The following is a 22,887-nucleotide window of genomic DNA, read 5'->3' as shown; positions in this document are numbered from 1 at the left end:
GGCATTGTCTAACTGTTGTTTTTAACCAGGACTGTTTCAGAGGCAGGGACCAATTCCAAAGCCAGGCATTTAGATTTCTGTTTAGAAGTTGGTACAAAGCCAAGGCAATTCCAAGTGAAAAGACAAGCCAGAATTCAATTTCTTTTAATTAGACCACATGTGTAAAATACATTTATAAAATTAAGCAAAATAGGAGAAAAACAATGTCCCACGAAGAGAAAGTCACTGCTTAAAAGTTATCCTTGCCTGAGTTGAATGTAGAACTACTATTCACTTTAAAAATCAATCACAATTCCTCTTTATATCATAAAGTAAACTGTTTTGCAGAAGTTAATAGGATTATGCTATCGATTCCATCTGTACACTGCTAGCTGGTGTTGCATACCTATGAACTATGGCCTATTATGTTACTGAGCACAAGAGAAAAGGGATTAGTCTGAGAGAGAACAAGCCGATTTCTTGGCTCCGCACAATGTTCACATACCTGTTAACTCAATAGTCATTTTATGTTAGTAAATGTCAACCAATAAAATAAAACAAAATGAAAAAGTAGTCTGTTCTAATCCTTGATGCATCTGGCTAAGCTTATTTGAAAAACTCAGTTTGGGTCCCTGTTCAAAATCCAGGCACTCGATCCGCAGCAACAGTTTTCTGTTTTTCTATTTTTTTTTCCACAGGGATGAAAATACTATTGAGTCATTGATTTCAGCTGCAGATATCAGTGACTTCTCTAGTGTCATCTTGATAATCATTTAATCAGAGCAGGTAGTATTTGCTAGCTACTCTTGCTTATTTTCGGTTTAAATCAGGGATGCATTGATGGTGTTAGGGTTCGGAAGGGAGGAGACTGCCATTATCACTACCAATGTCCGCTGCTGCCAACTGCTCCGAGTAGGTGAAAGTAATTTACTGAAGATTTGTTTATATACATATTTCAACTACATGGTGAACAAGGTAAACTTTAAATTGCTGACACCTGAAATCATTTGCGTCTGAAGTGCTTCTCACCTGCATTCTCGATGTCACTTGATGACTTTCATCTGACTCACCTTTACTTTGTAGACACTGCCACTGGTGAAAGAGCTGTCTTCCATGGAATTTCAGCTAGACTATAGTTATTTGTAAATATGCTCAAAGAACCTTGACTAAGTGGCAAAGAACCTCCTAGTTGCTTCTAAAAGAATTTTGCATATTTTAAATTAAAGTGTATATTTTCAAAATAATCAGAAAATAGTTATAGTCATTTATACAGTAGCTAATACTTTAAATATTGTTGTTATACTATTATTCAAATGTCAACAATATCAACATTTATTGCCCCTGAATTGCTTTCCTTCCCCCTTTGGAGACTTAGTGGTGTGTCTGTGCTTCAGTCTGTCTGTCTCACCTACGGATGCCCAGAGTCACAAATAAGAGACTGGGAGGTAAAATGATCTTCAGTCTGAGTCTCCATATTTCCCAAACAAGGAAATATTATTTTCCGATTTTCCTAGGAAAATAATATGTTTGGCAGAAAAAGATAAGTAACGCCCACACCAATATATTAACACCCTAATCCTGGAAAATTGTGAATTATGCCTTGCATCGCTAAAGAGACTTGGAGATGTGATTGAGGGATCTAAGAAAAGGAAATGAGGAATTACCTGAGTGGCTCTCCATGGGATCTCAGGCGTCCTTGTAAGAGGGAGGCAGAGGGAGATTGAAGTATAGTGGGTAAGGCAGTTCGATGCAAAAACAGAGACTGAAGTCGTGTGCTTTGAAGATGGGGAAACCACTCTTACTTAGCTCATGAGCTGAATAACAAAAATAGGCCTCTGGAAGATGGATCTCCGGTGTGAACCTCTCACATAATTGTGCAATTACCCCAGAGAAGCACAATGACGGGACATCTATCTACTCACTCTCCCAAGCAGATTTCTGACGAGCTCCATTCTCTCCAGTATTAAAGGCTATTTTGTTTAGCTACAGACAATAGAAATATCTAAAATAAGAGTGGTATAAATAAGAAATTTATTTCCCTCAGATAAACTTCCAAGGACACAAGAAGTAAATCTGATCCACAAATTCCGTAAGGATCCAGGCTTCTTCAAACTTACTAGTTCACCCTCCTCCTCTTAGGTCAAGGTAGAATCTAGGTTCCAGGTTGAATGAAGGGGAAACAAAAATAGGAAAAAGTGGCAATATTAAGTGTATGTAAAGAAATGTTCATGGAAGCTTCCGTAAACTCTTAGCACTTTCATCTGTTGGGCCAGGATTTACTAATGTGGGCATCTCTAGCTACAGAGATAGTCAGTCAATCTTGTCCTTACACTGGGAAGCAGAGGGCTGAGTCTAATTTTTCTATTTCTTTGGTAAAAAGGGAAAACAAATCTGAGGGGATAACTGCTGGGTTCTGTCCTGATTTTTTCTTATTTGAATTAGGAAGCCTAATTATGATATATAAACATTTACTCCCATGACAAAATAAGTAAAACAGATACTAATACGTTATTCATGTTATTTAACTTTCATCAGGCATCCATATATTTTAATAATTTAGTTGACTTCTCCTCAGAAATATTAGTTTATGAGAAAAAACTCACATAAAACTAAAGTTCTCTGAGAAATATATACATAGCACAAAGCAAAACTGATTAAATTACATACACTTTTTTCTGGTGATATACTCAATATTAGAGCTGAAATGGCCTGATTAATGAGTATTAACACGCCACATTTTGGAAGATATTTTTAACTTGCTAATTTCTCATAATCTGTCGTAAAGCAATTTTAGAAATAGAAATTTATGAGAGGAATATTTTTAAATAGTTAAATGGTCTGAAGAAGAATTTTTAATGATATATTCCCCAGAATAATCTCTCAAGAAAATGACTTGACTAATAATCACTTTAACCACAACCATAAAAGAAAATAACAAGTACATAAATTTTACCATTTGCACTTTAAAGTAAATGAAGGTTCTTACTGACAAGGCGATGTCGAAATATGAATTATGGGATGTCTATCCAACTCACCTTTCTATTCTACCTACATATACACCATGTGCATTTTCATATCTTATATTTTCCATGCAAAACAAGAGTATTTACAATGTTTATTTCTATCCACCTGGGGAATATGCATTAATTTATATACATATCCATGTAAATTTTTGTGCAATCAAAATGTAAGGTAATAATAGTGAATAATGAATAATAAAATTAATTTATTGATTAATAAATCAATGATAAATTAAATACAATAATTGAAAATATTAACTTTGAAATAAATATATTTCAATAAGCTCATAAACAGGTGGCAATTATCTTAGAATCACTTACAATAAGAATAAGCCCTAGTTCAAATATGATAAATAAAGAATTTCTATGTTGACTCTTCCTAACCATATTACTTGGATATTTTCTTTATACACAATGTAAGCACAACTGGTAGAGATGTTTTTTTTCCATTATTCCTAGGTATTTACTAAACTACTGTGTATTGGGTTTGATTCCAAATTATTGAAAATAAATTACATAAAATAACCTCCTATAAACATTACATTTAGTGACAAATTAGTGTTTATCTAATTGGAGAAAGCTTCCATAAGTACTTGTATAGATCAAGTGATCTATTTGGCAGTCTCTAAATGTGATTATTTCAAATGCATAGGCAGTTAAGCTAGGTAATTGCCCCTCCTTTTTTGCAGGTCATTTTATTTCATGGACAAATTAATAAGTAGTAATTCTGTATATTAAAAATAATTCAGAAACTCAGGGCAAAGAAAGATGGTAAGCATTGTGTGAATATTTAGCTTACTGTTCTATACAGGCAAAACCAAAGCTTGAAATGACACATGACATTGCTCATTTACTTTGTGAATTATGCATTAGGTTTGAATAATCTCATAAACTATCGTGTATGAAAAGGCCATCAAACTCAGCACAGATATGGGAAATCCAAATGATTCATATTTCTAGATAAAAACCAATATGCCTCCAAATATATCTGAAAAATAGAAAAGGAGAAAGAGAAGCATAGCAAATCAATTTGCCTGAATCTTTAGTTCTTTATGACATGTCCTTATGAATATTAGCTAATTGTTCTATCGTAGCTATTGTTGCCAACTACAAACTATCATCTTGAATGTGCCACAGTGATTATCATGGTACCTACCACAAGTTTTCATTTTATTTTAAAGTGACAACTTCTTGAATTTAGCACCTAGAACTGCCAACATAACTATTCCTCTGTAGAATTCTTAGAAATACCTGAATCAGTGTTATTTTACTTTCTTAGCTACAAAATGAGATGTCACTTTTAAGAAATGACTAAGTACCTTTTAAAAAGTCTACCATGCTAATATAAAATACTTTTGAAGTAACATCTCCAATGCATACAATTATTATTTGTAAAAACACATACATATTGTTTAATATAATAAGAGCAGTATAATTAATACCAACGAAAATGGAACAGTAGTTGGTTAATTTTTTAGCCACAGTCGGCAATCCATTCTTACTGTTTTACACAAGGACTCAAATACTTGTTGTTTTTTTTAAAGCAAAAAGAAGTTACATACATATATTTTCTTTTTTAACAGGTGCTTTGGGGGTTTAAGTGATGATTATTTCTGATATCAAATGGTTGACATTTATGTGGTACCCTGCCTCTCACCAAAGATTGGGTAAACCCTATATATTAATAGCAAATGTAATACTTAAAAAAATAGTAATTATTGCTTCGGAGTCATATTTGAGACACTACTCAGAAGCCACCGTGAAATACGCTGCTTCGTGTGTAGTTTCTTACCGCAAGTTGAATTTATTAGGCGTTCATTGGCTAATGTAAAAGGCAGTGACAAGATCTGAGGCAGAGGCGTTCACAGTGGCCATTCCCTGTGTTGTATCAATATCAGGAGGAGAGGAGGTGTTGAACTCGTGGCATCCTTTGATTAACTGCCATTGGAGGCACAGTTTGCAACAGGGCTGTGTCACCGCTCTGTGTCACCATGTTTCATGAAGTTACTGGTAGGCCTTTAGGGAGGGTAAGTGTATAAACATTCGCTTAACAAGAGACGTATGGACAAGCTGTGAAAGTAATGACTAATTGACTGCCATCCGGGATTTATTTGGAACCCTTTTGACTCCAGCTCTCCCTCCCATAATGATGAATGATGCTTCTTCCCCGAATAGAGGAGAACAGAGAGCTTGGGCCAAAAGCCGGCACTCTGAGAAGTGCCTGGAAGCCGTAGTGTTTCTGTGGGAATGAACAAACAGAGAGTCTGCAAGGCTTCCCACTTCCTTTTTGGTAGTGAAATGAACAAATTAGGTGTATGGAATGTATTTCTTTGGACGCTTAAAATAGCAAGTCAAATCAGAGGAAATATGTTTGAATTTTAAACCAACACAGATGTGCTTATTATTGGTTGTAGAAAGTATAGTTTCTGTTTTCTGTGAGGTGCATTTTCTATTTTATCATTTCTTTTAAAGTATGGAATGGCCAAATATGCGCATTTTCTTGTGCATCTTCATGATCTTGTGAAAAGGACTAAATTTAACTACAATTGACTTTCTCACTACCCGTACCTACCCTAACCAGGGACCAAATGCGCACTCTCATATCCCGGTTCCTTCTCATCTAGCAAAAGAGGGCGCAGAGGAATTGGAGAGAAGAGAAACCAGAACTGAGTAAGTGCAGTTAAGATTAGTGAATGGAACTTTTTATCGTTTTTTAAAAAGTCATATCTATTTTCTTATTTAAGTGTTTATTTAGAACTTTGGATTGCATTTTTTTAAGTACTAAATTGTCACAGAATATTAAACTTTCAGTTCACAAAATTTGGAGTCCTCAAAATGATGAAGACTCCGTTGTGTATAGCTCAGAAAAAATGGAAGAAATTGAGGTGATGCTATAAAGGACTTGTAACACTTGCCTCAAGGTCTTGTCCCACCCATTGTGTTGGTCTTGAGGTTATTTTAGCTCCAGGTGAACTAACAAGCAAACTACAGACAGACTCTGAGACAGAGGAGACTGACAGTTCCAGGGAGGGGTTTCAGAGGTGGAGGCATCCAGGAAAAAAGAAAACAAACTCTTGGCATGGACAGCAGCGCAGTGATGGCTGGGGTGGGGAGAGGGGTGAAAGGGGAAGAGGGTATAGGGGGATAAATGGTAGTGATCAAATACCATAACAATCAACTATTTAAAAAAGAATGCAGCTTTTCAAACTCTTACTGTTTAGTTGTGGATCCCAGCTTTATGACTCCAGTGAAGCTATAATTCAGGGTTGTAAGCAGTTAGAGAGAAGGATATCATGCATCAGTGGCTTAAATGAAGAATACTAGTTTATGATTTTTTTCCACTCACTTCTTTGGTCTCATCCATGTAGAGAACTCAGTGGTGCCCTTCTCTAGATCTACACTTCAGAAAGTCTCCAAGATCAACCTCAGGCTCCATATGGTTTCAGATAAGACCCCACTTGTTTCTCGTTAACATCACCTGGCAAAATTGTGGAGTTGGCAAGAATGGAACATTTCTGAAGATCATTCATCTAAGACTGAATGATCAGTCTTAACACAAAGAGGAGATACAGATGAAAGATTGTTATAAAATATCATATGCTCTGAAAAAGAAAAATAACTGTAAATTAGAGAGGAATGAAGAGAAAAATGACAATGTAGAATAAGCTCACCAGTTGCTCATAGGTAAGAGGTGGTAAGCAAAAGAAATCTGAGATGACATCTAAATAGAAGTAATGTAGAGGTGGATGAAAGGGAATAAATGTAATAATGCCAAAACCCTAGAAAGACATAACATTTCATCCTCCTCGAAAGGTGGCAAGTTATCCTGATAGTTTTGAGAAGCTGGCAGGAGATGAGAGAATGCTGGGTGGGGGACTCCTGAGTCAGAGACAAATGACAGTGAGGACTATGGCCACAGACAGAAGGAGCTTCTCATTCCCTTCGGTCCACAGGTCCCTCCTGGGTGACGTCGAGAAGCCCAGGTGAAGGCTGCAGGTGGAAACATTATCTTTCTTTTCCTGTGCAGGAAACTCCTGAGCCCTCTTCCCTGAAGGAAGCCACCACTGTCTCAGTCTGCCACGACCGACAGCAATATGAATGTCCCCCAAAATACTAGGAACAACCAAAGAACTGGCTTCTGACTGTTAGGAAAAAGGGAACAGGTTGAAAAGAATTGTGTGGGAAATAGTGCATAGATATAACACAAAGGAGATTTCAAATAAAAATATGGTGATGTGGGATTAATCATATGTCATACCACTAAATGACGATGGAATTATCCTTCTTTTAAGAGGCAAATAGCTTCAGAATGGCTTGCCAATCATATCCTTGTATATATTTATAGAAGATGTGTTTATTTTTTAAAATTTTCAAAAGAAAAAATTCTGAAATAAAGGAGAGACAAAGGTATACCAGGTGAATAGAAGCCAAAGTGAATAGGGATTGATATCTGAAAAGGTAAAATTCACTGCAAAAAAATCAGCAAGACAAAAGACACTTTAAAAGATTTCAGTACAATTTCAATTATATATATAGCAGTAATAAATAAAACCAAACAAGATAGCAGCTATTAACTTCTATTAACTTCTTGTCTGTTCAGCCAAATTAACCAGACAAGAAGTTAATAGAAGTACAATAAATACAGGTGACTTGACTACATCACTCATGGCCTAACATAAGTCACATGGTAAAGTGTAAGTAAGAATTTGTAATCTTACAATACATAAATGATATAATCAATAAACTATATTATATGGATGTATAGTGAAACATATCTTTTTAAATGCACCTATCAAAATTCAAAAGAGGTAACAAAGTAGGGCTAGAAACATTAAAATTATTTTATTCATGTTTATTAATTAAAGTAAAAATATTGTATTAAAATAAAACATTTAAAAACAAGTAGCCTAACTCTGTAACAAATGTTAAGAAGGCACATTCTTCCCGTCAGTGTTCTAGGCATTGTTGTAGATACATTACCAAGTTCGTGTATCTTTATAAAAACCCTGTATTTATGTATTGTTTCCCTGCTCTAACTCTCCATATTCATTAACATAATAATCATATATAGTTTTCGATTCAGTTGTTAGATCCAAGATATGTATTAAAACACCCACATGCACACACAGAAAATAAAGCAGCCATATTATAGAGTGTTTTAATGAATATTTTTGCATTGATAACTGTCCAGGCAAAAAGCAGGTTGTTAAAGGCCCGCTTCATATACTTTCATAATTATATAATTTCACAAAAATTGAGCATGTGAAACAAAAGGTAAAGGGAAAACACTAAAGTGAGATTTGGGTTCCAAGGGAAATAAATGGCAGAATAAATAAAAGGAAAGGAAAGCATTATTGATTGTGCGTAAAAGAGAAAAATGAGAAGGTAACGCGAGTTGATTGTCAATCGCCCTGGTTCCTGTGTGTTGCCTCTGTGATGCGTCTGCATGTCCTCTGCTTTTACGATGTCAATTTCATTTCTATGCAGCGTGCCGACGCAGAGGCTGTATCGTATCAATGAACTATCAGTATGCCTCTTTTGAATTATAGTTTCTCATCAAGGCTTTTCTTAAAAGGAACAAGTTGTGTCTTTTGAACATTTCAAAAGTAATCTTAAGCGGTAGTCAGAAAGCTGTACTTGTGCAGACTTTCAAAATTAAAGAACAAAGGACATTTTAATTTGGTTAAGTGAACATCTATTCAATTAGGATAATTTACAGGGTAAAGCAGTAGTAAGACCCATAGCAATGAAGCATATTCGGAAACAAGGTTATAGTAATAAATATTTTATGTGTTTGGAAGATAAAAAATAAGCTCCTTGTTAATTTAGAGTAATGTCTATATTATCAAAAATATACATATAGCCAATAAGCCAGTATAATTATCCAATTTGTTCCAATGTGATATTCAAATACAATTTGGAATCAATACGATCATGTGAAATAACAGATATTCACTTGAGAGCAAATAAGAATGAAGCGTAAGCTACCTCTTTCTTAGAATTTTAACTTTAATTTTTCACTTCTTCACAGATTTCATTTAAGGGAAGGATAAAGAGAGAAACATCAGTGTGTAGTTGCCTCTCGAGGGCCCCGCACTGGGGACCTGGCCTGCAGCCCAGGCATGTGCTATGACTGGGAATCGAACTGGCAACCCTTTGGTTTGCAGGTCAGCACTCAATCTACTAAGCCACACCAGCCAGGGCTAATTTTTCATTTTAAATAATTCAGGAGAAGGGTTCTTTGCACTGAGATAAGCATGTACATTTTATACTTTCAGTATTACTCTAAAGGAATACATTTATCCAAAAGAAATATCAGAAATGTTATTTAATTCCATACAACACAAAACAGCAAGATATCCATTGGAATTTGGTTATGGAAACACAGATGTTTAGCTAATCAGAGTTACGGACATCTGCCATGTGCTACCAGTAGGTTCATTCACATCACATCACTTGTGTTTTCTACTCATCCTATGTCCTTGGTGGGAGACTACTGACCTTTGCCTGAAATAAAATAGAGACAAAAGGTCAAAATATAGGCAAACTCTTCTTATAGTAGAAACAGTAGTAGATTAGTGGTTACCCAGGTATGGGTGAAGGGAGTGTCTGCTAACAGGCATGAAATTTTTCAGGGGTGTGATAGAACATTTTAAATTTCAGTTGTGGTGTGGATACACACACTGTAATATAATAAAAAACTGGTGTGTATATTTTATTAGTAAATATTACAGTATGTGATTTAGACCTTTAAAGGTGTTTTAAAAAATATAGCAAATAGTACCACATAGAGTTTTATGACAAGAAAAGCAAATTACTTGGGGATAGAATATTATTCTTTAGCACTTGCCATGTTTATTTAAAATAAATTTTGAGTTAGAAAGGGTTTTACATTAATTTATTCTAATTCCCTCCTTTTATAATAAGAAAACTGGGGGCCAGAACATTTAAATGTCTTGAACTAACTATTAAAGGCAATTTAATAGCAAAAACCTATCTCATATTGTTGTAGTGTGGATTAAATTTGGTAAAGACTTTCTCAATATATAAAGTGCTATGTCAATATAGTATATATGTATATATATTCATAAATGTTATAATAATGTTGTGTGTAATATAAACTTATAAAACATAAGATAATGATTTGTTATTACTTATGACATTGTTAAAGTCTAACTTGTTTAATGTTCATCATTCTGGAATAAAGGTTAGAATATATTATGACATATGAATTTATAAAATTTTCTTTTATATTTTTCTTATCTCCCTTTCTACCTCTGTGCTGAATTTTTGCCTAGTGTTGGGGAATTTTTTGGAAGCAACTTTAGATCTAGAGTCTTATTTGATTATTTTAAACTATATTTTTCAAAAGAAAGAAATTCCCTCTAGGTTTCAGATAATATAAAAATCAAAATCAATAGAGGACATATTAGTTTGTGATGGGTTTTGAAAGTTCTCATACGGATCAGGAGGCCAGGGCAGGGAATTGAGTCCCCTCTCCTTAATGGGCTTTCCCTATATTATTTAAAGTACTCACCAAGAATTAATCCTTGTTTTGGAGAACATTAAAGGAATGGATCAATTTTTCCCTCAAAGGAGTTTTCAAATAACTCATATAACCTTTGCCTTTTTGATTGTTCAAAATCCTGAGATATCTTAGTGTATCTCTTGAGATTTCTTTTTCTTCTTCTTTTTCAATATTTGTATTAGACGCTGATTTGTGCCTCGGGCAAGAACCTAATGGAGGAAAAATAGTGATGTTTTAAAAGTCCAAGAATCTAATATGCATTTTTTTTAAATCTAGCTTTTAAAATACTACTTTTTCTTAGACAAAGATGAATCTAGAAAGAAAACCTGGAGAACTGAAAATTACAATAATTAAACTTCTATAAGTATTTCAAATAATATTTCTCTATATTTATGTTTTTATGTGGTTCCCTGTTTCCCTGAAAAATTGTTCCCTTATTTTGCTTTATTTCACTATGGAAACATATAGATATTCCTACAGATATTGATAAACATTTCGAGCATAAAAAATGTTTATGAAAAAAATTTTTCATAAAAAATACATTTCATTTAATCGCCTAAGTGATTGTCTCATATGAAAAATTGTCTGGTTGACAGAAAACTGGCCAAATCTATCTATACAACTTTTGGAAAAATCACTAAGGAATTTATATTCACATGTTATTCCTAATCATAATTAAACAGGTAATCTGTTAGATTTGGGTCTCCAGGATTATCTTTTATTTTTCAATAGCTGGTTCCAGAGTAATAGTTTTGAAACAATCAAGTACAATTTGAAAAATAATGTCATGGGGGGTTACAGAAATTTTGATATATTTTGAGAAACTTCCTTTTTTTTAGAGACCACTTTTAAAAAGAGATGAAGTTGTCAGAATAATACAACTCCTACAGTATGAGAATGGCGCCTCGTCCTCTTTCCCCTACTGTTTTCTAACTTTCCCTCTCCCCATCTTGCTCCCTGGCAGGTCTCTGTGGCTTCCTTGAGGACAACAAGACTCCTATCCCCACTCCTCAGTGGTCTGAATCATCACACTACCTTCTCCAGCGTGTTGCTGCACGTGTCTGTTCGCCATCATAAACGGTCAAAGGAATACCAAGAGGCACTTAAGTGGGTGAGTTGTGTGTCCACATCTCTGATGACATCCACTGTGCAAAGCCAGCACAGCCAGTCTTCTGCTGTGGATCAGGCTCCAATTATCCCGTCTCAGGTGGTGACTCTTTTCTCAAGTGCTCTTCTCTGAAAACTGGAAGTCCCAACTCTCTTCCAGCAGTGATATCTTTCAGTTCAATGAGCTCTTTTCTGTATTCTCTGGCTAGAGTACCCCTGCTCTGTGGATTAAAATTTCCAACCTATAGAGTTTTGGGACAAGAAACGAAAAAGTCTCCAGTGGATCACTGGAAGCAATGACAAGTGGGGCCACTCTTATTTCCACTGATGGGTGTTTGATCCCATGCATTCTTTCTACTGGGGAAGAAGTTCCATCTAGAGGTCCCTGATTTAATATACATATACATATACATATACATCTGCCCAGAAAGTACCCAGCCATGCACTATGACACAGATATTTCTTAAAGAAGGTATGAAATGCAAGAAACGTTGTACATAGGACAATGACACCTCAGTCTCCTTCAAAGTAGGCATCTTGGAACCTCACACAGTTCACCTAACAGTTATCAGTTGCTCCATCATGTTTTCCTGAATCTCATCGATGTTTTGAAAGTTGTCTTTCAAAGGTAATTTTAGTTTTGGGAAAAGCCAGACGTGGCAGGGCACAAAATCTAGGTTGCAGGGGGTTGAGTCACCAGGGTGATTTGATGTTTCATCAAAAAACTCTGCAAGGAATGTGATGCATGAGCCAGCATATTGTCATAATGAAGCTGCCAATCACCAGTTGCCCATAGCTGTGGCCTTCTGAATCATGTGAATAGTTTTCAAGGGGGAATGTTCAAGCTTAACACAAAATCTGGTGCAGGTTTCTTGCTCTACTGCCTCAGTCATTTTGAATGTGTCGGCCTCACAGTGCACATGCTCACTCAACAGCATCTACCACCCCACTGACTAGTGCAGTGATGGCATCAATATTCATGCATGTGCATTCCAGCCCACTCTCCTTGGGTGCCAGGTTACATGGATATTGTCAAACCATTCTTGTGATAATTAACAATGGCTGGGATTTTTCCAGACAGTCGTATATACAATGCTAAATTATCTTTATGACATCAACTTCAGTCAACAGTTAATTTTTTCAAGAGTTCCTAACTTTAAGGAATATTTCAAATGGCAATGTTAGCTAATAAGTCATTTCTTGCTGAAGTAGACCACATAAGGCTTAAAATCTTGTCTTTTGTGTGACACATTATCGTAAGGTCATATTCACCTTTTGAAAAAATTGATGATACTACTCTGAAAGACAATAGTGGAGTTAGGTTTAGTTTTATGGCCAAACATTCTGATATGTCTTTCAGCCCATCAAACACAGACACATGGAGAAATGACTTAGAAATGGTATAATACAAATACATTTCAAATGTGTGACCTAAAACAGTCACTGTGATGCTACTTGTATCATATTTCATGTAGAGGAGTCATATGTAAAATTGGTTAGCTCTAAAAAATCATAAATGTATCAAGGATATAATATTCTGATCTATGTTGTTCAATTAAGCTTAGCAAGGACTACCTTTCCATTTTCATAGCAACATAGATCAAGTAAATGGTTGGTAGGAGTTCCTGCTTGGTCAGTCTCCCGGTACAAGTTTATGGAAAGCATTGTTAGCTTTAGAGAGCTCCTTGAGTTGAAAAAGTGCCTTTCATAATCATGAACTAATCAGCATCCTCCTATTTCCATATTTTAACTTTTGAAAGAGGTTACTTAGGAGAAAAATACATCACTTGTAGTAATCAGGGTAGAAATTCTGTTACAGAGATATTAATAAGTGAAAAAGCTGAGCTAGCATCTAACTATTCAAATGGCTCAAACTTCCTACAACTTTAATGTATTCTGTTTCACCTCACCATGACTGAAGTTGGCATATCAGGACCGATCGTGCGCAGGGCCAGTTGTATTAGTGACAGGAGGCAATTAGACTTGACCAGAGCAACTGAGAATTTTTACAGATTTTTGCCAGTTTATAATAATGAATAACCCTGTGTTATTCAACATTCAAAGAAACATTATTCAACATTCAAAGAAAAATGTTGACATAAAATTATTTGCATTTTAATATGCTGGAAATTCCCAATGAAATGATTCAAGCCCTATTTCATCTTTTACTTTCTTTTTCACAAACTGTAAATGATGGCTGATGTATCACAAAGATGGGAACTAGTGATTTCCAGCTCTGCTACGGCACCAGGATGCCTTTGGCTGACTTAGTCATGCTGGGTTTTTTTTTTGGGGGGGGGTGGAGCAATGTGATTCTTAACCAGAGTGGAATATCTTTTATAAATATGCAAATCAATGATGGATACATGTAAATATTTTAAATACATGAATTGTTTTATTCTATGTACCTTCTTAAACTCCACAACTTTTATGTATGTAAGGAAAAATAAATTTTCCTGAGCTGATTGCAAGAAGTCCTTGAGTCCTCTTTTTTTCTCCAACTGCTGCCTAGTCAATCAGCCAGTCAGTCATCTTGTACTTAAGATCTATGTCTCAACAAAAGTTTCAGCCCCGTCAGTACCACTAGCATCCTGGTACTGTCACCGCCTGCTCTCACCTGGCCCACCCACTGGCCTTCTGACTTCCTGTTCGCCAACCCCCTGTTCACAGCTGTTTTGAGTGTGAAATAATGTTACATGCCTTGCAAGTACAACGTAACATGGATGACATTAAACACATCACATTAAAGGATTTCTTTTTGCAAGATTAACTCGATTAACTGATCGATAAATTATGAATAGAGTTAATGGTATGATTTTTAGAGAACAAACAAGGAGATAAACATTTTAGAATCAATATATGTAATTAAGTCTGTTACACGTTGCGGTCATTAGTTTCATAGTTTACTAGATGGTGGAAACGTCTATTGGCGCTGAATCGAGTGTGCCTGTTAGGAAGGATGAGAAAGAATGAAGTACAAGGCTATGTAACAGAAACAAATGAAGCATAAAGTAACATAATAGAAGAACATGACAAGTTAATTTTTTTTGCTGTACAATATTCTTAGAATAGAGTAGATCATAAACAAAAAAATCACTCTTTATATCTGCTACTTTCATGGGCAGAGATGTGACGAATAGATGAGATAATCTGCTTTCTGAAGTTTTTCAGTCAAGCATTGGATTTCACAGCCTGTATGTGATCCAAGCATGTGATTCACATTATGTGACATAATTAGGACAACTAAAATTACCTATTTTATTTATTTAAAAGACTTTATTTATTTATCTTTAGAGAGGAAAGAAAGGAGAGAAGGAGAGAAACATCAATGTGTGGTTGCTTCTCGTGATCCCCCTGCTGGGAACTGGCCTGCAACCCAGGCATGTGCCCTGACTGGGAATCAAACCGCGATCGTGTGGTTTGCAGGCCCGCACTCAATCCACTGAGCTACACCAGCCAGGGCTAGAATTACCTATTTTAAACTGAGTATTTGTTGCCACTCTCTTTTATATCTCATCCCCTCATGTGTTAGAGAGGTTATTTACTCAAAATCTTACTAAAAATATGGAACTCTTTCTGAAAACACACCTGAGTCTTCCATATCTAAACAGTTTGTTATTGATGTATTTAGCAAATTTACTTCAACTAATAATAGATATAATGAAAAATTGAACAAATCAAGAGTGCCCATAAAATAAAAAATCAGCCACATTTGAGAGACGCTAGATACTGTAACAGAATCTGCTATTGAAATACATGAAGAACAAATAAAATAAACAGAATAGACTTCAATAGTAATGTAATAAATAGAATTATAAATAGTGGAAATTGCTTTTATCTGTTAAACAGAAATGGATGCTATGAACATTACTCCTGTTCTCTTAATGTGAAAATATTAATCCCTTCTCCTCTTAACAAAAGTATATTATTGAGTTAAATTAGGAACACGGACCCTCAATGAGGTCAAATCTGTGAGCTGAATGACAAGGGTTAAGAAATTTTCCCAGCACACTGAGTTAAAGAGCGGATCGCTAAGTAGAAATGACGGGTTCAGAGAAACAGTGGGTATTTCTCTGATCGGTTCCAGTGTTTATTGGTCTAATAGGAGCTCCAGATGGAGACACAGTGAAACCACGGGTGACATTCATCAGTCTGCTGGTCCACCCATACCTGTGCCTGCTTTCTTTCAGCCCATGACTTCCGCACAGGCAACGCCGTGGTCATCAGGGGCACTCCTTCCCTGGTGGGAACAGACGGACGATGATCACAGAAGAATAAATTAGATAGTTTAGGTATATGTAGCTGTTAAATTAAAAGACAATTCCCATAATGTAACTGGGAAAGGTGGTATCTGGGATGGTACGTCTGGGATTATATGAGATGGTCAGTGATGTGAACGACATTAGAGTAAAAAATATGTATATGGAAGAAGGTTGTAATGTGGGATCTCGAGTAGATTAGATCAGTCAGTAGGAGACGCTGTCCAGCAGGAATGACGTTGGCATGGCTGAGAGAGTGAGTCTCGGTGGGTCGGGGTGGAGGGCGGATGGGAAGGGGAGCAGAAATGATGGGCGGAGCCCTGTCAAGTGGGAACCCTTGGCCCGGACTCCAGAGCTAGGCTTTTCTTTGGATTGCAGTGAGAACTCTAAGGAAAATTTTGGTTTTAAGCCTTACAGAAGATTTCATTCTGTTTCAAAAGAGTTATTTTCCTGGGAGGGTAGAGATGCTGTTATAGCCGAGAGAGTGAAACTACAGTGGAGGTAAGTTAAACCGCCCTTGAACTAGTCCAGGGAAGAGACCGTGGTGCCTGGCAAGTGCCAGGTTGGTGATAACTGTGCTGTGGGTGGTGGAGATGGCCTCTTGAAGGCGGGGATATTCTCGGCTTTGTTCCCGCCACCTGTCACCAGCTGGGGCAGATCTGTGTCTAATTTAATGGATCAGCTGGCGGCACTAATTGGTCTGATTGTATAGGCTCTATTTTAGTTTGCCTTTACACATTACCAATATTGCTAGGGCCTATCTATAGACATTGGGACTGAATTTTGCATAGAACAAGACTTCAGTGAAAATTTAAAAGTCAGATAATTTTCTCTTTCAATTTTTGCTCAGAAACAGAAGTTACAAAATGTAAAATGAAACATGGAGTATAAAATGATAGGTTAATCAGCAGCTAAATACTTTTAAATGGAAAATTTTACTATTATTACCCAACCAATAAAAGTTTTCTCTTTCTATTATGCAGAGATTTCTTTGGGCCTGCGTACATCATGAACAACTTTAGATTAATCAGATTTTACAATTTTGGCTAATTTCATTAAATGAACAAGAAAATTCACTGAATTTTGTATAAAGCATTAATGGCATTACTTTTAAATGTTACTACTGAGGAACCTAAGAAAAATGCACATTTCCCTGATGCCCATGCATGACCTGATGCTAATTTTTCAAGTTTGTTGTTTCAGAGTTGTGCTTTCTGGATTTTAAAAGCAATTAGATGGAATTAAATGTTTGCCGAATTGCATTAAATTCAGGGAAAAGTTTTTAGAGAACTTATTGAAGGCCAAGGCCAAGGAGAAATGGAAGGGCTCAGTTGGTATGGAGAATGCTCTTCAGCATGAAGTTTAAAATCTTAATACAAAATAACCCCTTTATTTCGGAATTACCCAACTTTGGCCTTAATTTAGGAAATGTCCTGCCTCCCCTTTCTTTTCAGATAACACCAACAAATACGCCTTTGTTTAGAAATTTCTTAGTTATACCTCAAGCTAATCTACTCTAAGAAAGGGTTCAAAACTCAGTGACTCAAACCCACAAAAATGCGTCCCATCATCCTTTCCCATTGGGGGAGTGGCCACTCCCACTGACTGTCTGTCTTCTCAGTAAGTGGCTTCAGTTTGGGGGGCCAATGAACTCAGTGCCTTTTCCTCTTACACATATTTCTGAATGTCCATTTCATTAAAAAACTTACATTGATTCTTGGCATCTGTCCCTATATTCTAGAGATAACACTGTAGGTGGAACAGAGGAGTACTAAGATAAACTGAACATTTAGTATTCTTCAGCTACAATAACCCAGAGTACCGTCAACCGCAGTGTAGAACATTCACTGTCCTGGATACGTGTGAAGTTCTCAAATCACTACTGCTGGGTACTGGTTTTTCTAAGCAAGGTTAAGTGTCTGATTTTTTTTTTTTTGCCTAACTTAATTGGACAAAGCTAACTATATCTATACTACCCTTAAATACTTTTATTAAGATAGTTATAATACAACATATCCTCCTTACAAATGGATCAAACGTACAGTTACTATAAATTAAACAATAAAATTCCAATTTGCTTAACTTCTTAATGTTCTGAAATGTTCGTATGCTTATATATTCCAGTTGTTCATACATATATGATATCGTATATATTATCCATTAATTTTCATTTTATATAAATATATTCCAGTTAAATAACATTGAAAATATAGAAATGAATAAGATAAAAAGCTAGTGCTCTTTTTTCAGATATCTTTTTCCTTTCTCTAATCATGAGTTGAGAGTTCTCTTCAGAGATCTTTGCAAGTAACAGTTTTATATGTATATTGGTAGTATATTTATTTGCCTTTAAATGTTTCTGATTACATGTGCATTAACTACATGGTTTTCCTTTGTGATATCGTACAATTGAAATCATGCACTCATAATTTAAGGAATTTTTTTTAACCTGAGTTGCCTTGATTCCTTTGATCTTAGCACACATGCTTTCATTTATGATTTGTTAGTTAAAATGTCTTAAAATTAACAATTGCACATGGTAAAAGAAAACAAATCAGCTAGATAAAAATTATGCAATGTATAAAAGCTTGTCTTGCACCACTAGTAACAGCGTTTTATGTTTCCCATGTAAGATGGTATCATGTTACATTCTAACTTGAGATTTGTTTTATTTAAAAATATACTGTGGCCCTGGCTGGTGTAGCTCAGTGGATTGAGCACGGGCCTGCGAACCACATGATCATGGTTCAATTCCCAGTCAGGGCACATGCCTGGGTTGCAGGCCAGTTCCCAGCAGGGGACTCACAAGAAGCAACCATACATTGATATTTCTCTCCTTCTCTCCTGCCCTCCTTCCCTTCCCCTCTGAAGATAAATAAATAAAATCTTTTTTTAAAAGCTTAAAAAATATACTGTGGAAGGGTTCTCATTGTTTGTAAGACTGCTTAAACATAAAGGACACAAGGACAAAACCAAAGGGGGGTAGGATCGAGGGTGGAAGGAAGGGATGGATGGGGCCGCGGGGAGTGGTGGGAGGAAAATGGAGACAACTGTACTTAGAACAACAATAAAAAATGTTAAATTAAAAAAAATCTCATCGACATGAAGTAACATGTTCTTAAAACAACCCTGTTGATTGTTCAAAGAATGTGTATTTCAAAAAATTTCTGTAATTATAAATGTTGTTATAATGAACATGTTTATATACAAATGCCCATATTTTAGTGTATTTTATGTGCTTTTAACTTAAGTGCCTTTTAAACTTTTTTTAATTTTTATTTATTTATCTTTAGAGGGGAAGGGAAGAACAGGAGAGAAGTATCAATGTACGGTTGCCTCGTGCGTCCCACACTGGGAACTGGCCTACAACCCAGGCATGTACCCTGACTGGGAATCGAACCACGATCGTGTGGTTCGCAGGCCCGCGCTCAATCCACTGAGCTACACCAGCCAGGGCACCTTTTAAACTTTTGAGCACTCTGCTGTACCACAGAATCTTTGAACAGATGGCATTTGAGATAGTAAACGCAAGTCCTACTTTATGGATAAGGGGTCACGCAGTACTTCCACCGCCACTACTAAAGGCAATCTCTCTCTCTCTTATTTCTTGAACTTAGTTCTATGTTTTTCTGCTTTATAAACGCACATTTGTGGATGGGATATGGACTTCGGACCTCAGACAATCCAACGACATGCCGAGTTTCAGCTTGCTTCACTCTCGGAACAGTGACTTCGCTCTGCAGATGTTTCGTCTCAGTTTCCAAATTCTGAAATCACACATCCCCCTCTACTGTACCGTCATCAATCATTATATGTCTACAGATACTCATTTGTTGATAGCATTTATTACTTTAAATTACTTTTTTCGTTATTTCTTTTTTCCCCCACGTAGATTACTAATACCACGAAGAAACTGCGAGATGTCTTTTAAGCACTGGGGAAGCTCAAGCACTTAGGATGATGCACAGCCTATTCACAGGCACTCAAATATTTTCTTGAAGAAATCCTTTTCTGTCTCTTTTGATGATGGTACAAGAAGCATTTTTCTTTCATCTGTCACAGATGTTACGGTGTAGTCATTAGCATGTTTAGGTGTTTTTCTTAGAGTCCTGCGGCTGTCTGCTCTAGGAGGAGCAGATTACATTTAGATGTCCTCTTTGTTCTGGTGTTCCTTGTTTTTCCCTCGCTTCACAACGGGAGGGCTAGCTCAGTTCAAAGACCTTTTATTTTCCGACCTGGGGCCTTTGCTTTTATTAAATCTATGACCACTTTTTCCCATGCTACATTACTTGCTATTTCTATTTATTGACTTTAAAGGTGACTGGCGTTTTGTCTTTTGGATTTATACTGCCTTCTCTTACTTTTCTCTAGTTCTTTCTATAGCTTTGTCTTTTGGCTTTAAGATCTTGGAGGTTTCTTCAATGTTATATTATCATTATTTTTGCTATAATTATGTTTTCATTACCACGAATTGATCTTATCTTTAAGTGTTCATTTTTTGCAGCTTTTTTTCATGTTTCAGGTGCAAATATTTTCTCTAGTTGATCTAAAAGTACTGAGTAGAATTTTCTTTGATTTGACTGTTATTCCTTGAATTATTTTCTCCATGTTTAATTTTTTCCTTTGTATTTTTATTCCTTCTCTTCTGTTTGATGATCCTTGGTTATTGGTTTATATTTATATTTATATTGGAAGAATGAAGAGATGGGTCTACATAGGAAGTTGGGAGGAGTTTCATTTTCCCTATTTTGGGAAGGTCTGTTTCTCATTGGGGTCCCAATTGGGCTGTGAGTTGTGAATAGGTACTTGAGGGGTGTGAGCAGGCAGGGTTCACTGTAGTGCAGATCTGTAGAACCCAACACATATCCTGTCATTGGAAAGGTTTTATCTCTTACCCTCACGTCCCCACTAGAAACCTCAGCTAATCCCTGGCAATCTTTTAGAATGCAAAATCTCTTTTTTTCCTTTGAGAGACAACAACACTTCTATTCTCTCTGAATGTGTGGGGATGATGGTGGTGGGAAGATATCTGGCCTAATTGCTCCAAATGCGGTTACTGTGGTTATTGTCCTGCGTCTCATTCCCACTCTCTGAATGTGCACCAGCCATGAGTGGAGAGTCTCGAAGCTTCACAAGAAAGAGATGTTTTCCAAAGCAAATCAGGCCTTCTCAGTGTCACGAACCATAATCTTCTCTTCTACCCTCTCGACTGCTTCCTTTCAGGCTCTTCTCAACACCTTTTAATGGTCTTCCTTAAGGATACGCTGGTTATGTCAGGGCCATAGCTACTCAATTTTGAATGGCTGGCTTCAATTCCAATGAAAGTTTGGGAGGAAGAGGTGAACTTATGTGTGCTCAGAAGCTGTCTTCAGTGGAGCCCATGAAATCTCTTTGATATTTTTTCTTAATGTGTTCTTCCTAAAGTACTTGATCAGGCAAATAATAGTTCCAATCAATCACATACTTTCAAATGGAGTAGATGATTAAAAATGTCAGTTACTCAAAGGATATATGACAAATGAGATTTCCCCATCACAGTTAGAGATGTTTAAGATATTATTTTTTTGTTTAATGCCTTATGAATATTAAAATCTATTAACATTTTATGAGGTACATCTTAACAGTCAATATTGCTTTCTATTTCTCAATATTTTTAATAATAGTCCAATATCTCTAACTATAATGAAAAATATTCTCCATTATTTAGTAATAGTTTCAAATAACTGTCAATCGTCTTAATTTATTTCATGTAATTTAAAAGTGTATACTTGCATGTATAAGAAGAAATATTAGCATTTTCATTCATAGACTGTGGGACCATCTTAATTATACATCTGGTTCTTGAGGGACCCAAGGGTAATGATTGGATCTCACAAGACAGGCTTGTTGTGATCAATGTTACAATAAAATGTGGGTGGGGCTTATGCTATGCCTTTTCATGTTTAGCATTTCACCGCATTTATTTTTAGTTGCTTATACCTATGAAAGTGTTAGCTCTACATTTTCTCTATTGATAAAAAATTTAGTAGTAATTTATCTTCTAAAGGTACTTTCTCGTAGAGTTCCTCTTATTTTCCATGGGCCTCCTGGCTATGAGAGATTGCTGGGAACTAGGTGGAAAACATTAGGCTTGATGTTTTTCCCACAAATGTTATGCTTCATTTGGCCTCTAAAAAAAATGAACACAAGTGTTTCAGAAATCCGTGTCTTACTCAAATGTGCTTTTATGAGCTAACTCATAAAAACTCTAAAGCGCTCCCTAAACTCTAAGGCTCTTCAGTACTTTGGCTCACCAGCACTTCTGGAAGATAGCATTGCTGTTGTTATTTTACGACAGTCTGCAGGCACTCAGGAGCATGGGATTGGCAATTCATACAATTCTGCCACGTGATGCAAATTTCCTTGAACTGAAGGTAGCATTTGTCTTGGTAGTGACACTGAGGTGAATGCCCAGTGCTGTGGCAAAGCTGGTGGTTTGTGATCCACGAGAGTGCCTCTGCCCCACGGGCTGGTTGAGTGCGGGGCTTGAACAGCTATAACACTTAAATCTACTGTCTATGGGGCTGCTCAGTTTTATTATTATTTTATAACATCAGAATTTTTCTGTTGGGGAAAGAACCACTTGTCTCGTCATTTATTACTCATCTCAAGGCTTTTGTTACAACGCAAGTCTTTGCATACCGTGGTGTGAGTACTTGCTGGTTGTACTTTGGGTAACTTGGATCAGTGCTCACAGCCTCCGGTTCTGTTCTTTCCAGTTCAAGGATGGAGGTCAGTAGTGACGGGGGAAAAATGCATCACGACAAGAATCGCAGCCATGAACTGTCCAATTCTGAGAAACCGTGGAGATAATACAAAGAAAAAGTTGTTACTTTGGTAACAAAATAAGACCAACCTTTCAAAGCTGATAGAGGAAAAGCAATAAGCACGAAAAAAGTGGTAGTGTAATTCTTGTTGAAGGTAGGAAAAGAAATCCCCAAGGCAAGAAGCGGAA

This window comes from Sturnira hondurensis, unplaced genomic scaffold (assembly GCF_014824575.4).
Source record: "Sturnira hondurensis isolate 20B ecotype Veracruz unplaced genomic scaffold, ASM1482457v3 Scaffold0010128, whole genome shotgun sequence".
NCBI lineage: Eukaryota > Metazoa > Chordata > Mammalia > Chiroptera > Phyllostomidae > Sturnira > Sturnira hondurensis.
The sequence above is the reverse complement of the archived record's forward strand: the minus strand, read 5'-3'. Positions refer to the sequence as shown.